The sequence below is a fragment of the Argentina silus genome (genome assembly GCF_951799395.1).
Source record: "Argentina silus genome assembly, chromosome: 17".
Classification (NCBI taxonomy): domain Eukaryota; kingdom Metazoa; phylum Chordata; class Actinopteri; order Argentiniformes; family Argentinidae; genus Argentina; species Argentina silus.
The window spans coordinates 5,566,936-5,569,435 of NC_139671.1; positions in this window are offsets into that span (position 1 = coordinate 5,566,936).

Sequence of the window (2,500 nt, forward strand, 5' to 3'; positions counted from 1 at the left end):
GTGCAACAATACAATAAGTTTAAAATAGAATAAAATAAAATAAAATAGAAGTACTAAAAAATATACAGTATGAACAGTATAAACAGTATAAGCAATATAAACAGCAGATGGATGATTATGTGAGCAGTATCCTCGCCTGAGAACTGAACACCTTCGCACCCCCTCCCCTCCTCCCACGCGAACGCCTAGGCTTTAGCTCAGCGAGCTAACACACTGTGCTTGTACACTCGGTTTCGATCCCAGCAGGTTCGCACTGTATCGGTCGTTTTAACATTCTCAGGATGTAAATACTGTCTCAAGAAAGAGAAACATTTTGCAGTATTGTTTCTGTGAGACAGCATTTACATGATGCCCAATGTGAAATATTCCTCTCTTTGAACGTGTTTTGATGTCATTGTACAGGGAGCTGTTTTCATGAGGCTGTCTGGGTGCTTTTCGATAATGTGCTTTCGGGGCGCCAGCCTTTTCCAGAGAATAGCAAAGAGAACAGTTTAAAAAGCACAACCTTAAATCCTTCCCTTTTTTCCGGCCCCCAGAAAGATTGGGTTGCCAGGCAACCTCCGGAATGAGTTTTCAATTAAGTCAATTTCAGTTCCCATCCCCAGACTAAATCACAGAGCTCATACTACTAGCCCTCCTCAATAGGGGGTCTCTTTCTCTCTCATCTCTCTCTCTCTATCTCTCTCCCATCACACTTTCTCTCTACCTATCTCTGTCTCTCTCTCTCTCTCTCTCTCTCTCTCTCTCTCTCTCTCTCTCCCCATCTCTCTCTCTCTATCTCTCTCCCATCACACTTTCTCTCTACCTATCTCTGTCTCTCTCTCTCTCTCTCTCTCTCTCTCTCCCCTTTTATCTCTCTCCTCCCCATCTCTCTCTCTCCTCATCACTCTCTCTCTCTCTCTCTCTATCTCTATCCCTCTACCCATCTCTCTCTCTCTCTCTCTCTCTCTATCTCTATCCCTCTACCCATCTCTCTCTCTCTCTATCTCTCTCTCTCTCTCTCTATCTCTATCTCTCTCTCTCTCTCTCTCTCTCTCTTCTCTCTCTCTCTCTCTCTCTCTCTAATACATGTGAGAGAGAGGAGGGTGGAGCTAGTTGCCTCCACATGTGATATGTGTGTGTTTGTGTGTTTGTGTGTGTGTGTGTGTGTGTGTGTGTGTGTGTGAACATGAGTCGTACGCGTGCGTCGTAAGTGTGTATGCAGCCATGTGGGCGAACAGAAGTGTGTGTGTGTGGGCGAATGTGAGGCTATAGCACAGGTGTAAGATCGCTGATCACTAGAGCGCCGCCCCTGTCCATACCAGTACCATTTTAAAGCTGCCTAGCCTAGCCTAGCCTAGCCTAGCATAGCGTAGCCTAGCGATAGCTATTTCGGTGGGAGATGTTAGCGGGGCACCGCTCCGCTCGCTTCTTCTCTCCTCCTCTCGCACAAACGATGAGGAATAGCGTCATCTCCGAGGCTGTCATGTGTTATGCCTCTTTGCGTTTCGCCGATGAAGAACCTCCCCCCCCCACCCCCCTCCCCCCCCCCCCCCCCGTCACTTCTCCCTCCGCACAGGAATCATCGCTAGAATGAACACGCATCATCAGGAAGCTCACTCACGCAGGAGAGGGAAAAGCTCTTTATTTTTCCTACCTTCTTCCTCTCTCTCCCTTTCTTCCTTTCTTGCTTTCTCTCTCCCCCCCCCCCTTCTGCTTTCCGTCTCTATATATGCATATCTCTGTCTAGCGCCATCCTCTCTCTCTCTCTCCCTCTCTCCCTCTCTCTCTCTTTCTCTCTCTCTCTCACACACATACTTTCTCTCTCTCTCTCTCTCTCTCTCTCTCCCTCTCTCCCTCTCTACCTCTCATCCTCCATATAACCCTCTTACTCATCTTTTTTTCCATCTTCATATCAGGATATTTCCATCTCCCTCTACCCTCTCTCTTTCTCCCTCTTCCTCTCTCCTCTCCCCCCCCCCCTCTCTCTCTACCTCTCATCCTCCATATTACTCTGTTACTTCTTTTCCATCTTCATATCAGGATATTTCCATCTTCCTCCACCCTCTCTTTCTCTCCCTCCCTCCCCCTCTCTCTCCCTCTCCCTCTCTCTCTCTCAATTCAATTTAATTCAAACTCGCTTTATTGGCATGCCGTTCATGTAGTATGTATTGCCAAAGCATACAAAACATTTACAATACAAGACATATACATGGAAGGAAAAATGAAAACCTCTCCTCCCCCCCCCCGCCCCTCTCTCTCTGTCTCCCCCTCTCTCCCTGCCGCTTCCTTGACCTCAGATCGAGGTCAGAGTTGTCATTCTAGATAATAGCCTAGATAATGTTCCCCTGCCTGGCTTCCTTTATTTATATATTTGTTTATTTATAAGTACACATAATAATTGTGCAAGCCTCAGAGCTCTCTGTGAACACATGACGGCTCCCCAGTGAAGAGCTCCTCTTCTCTGCACTAACACTTTACAGTGCACATGACCAAGTGGCGCACTTTCTCTCTCTGACGG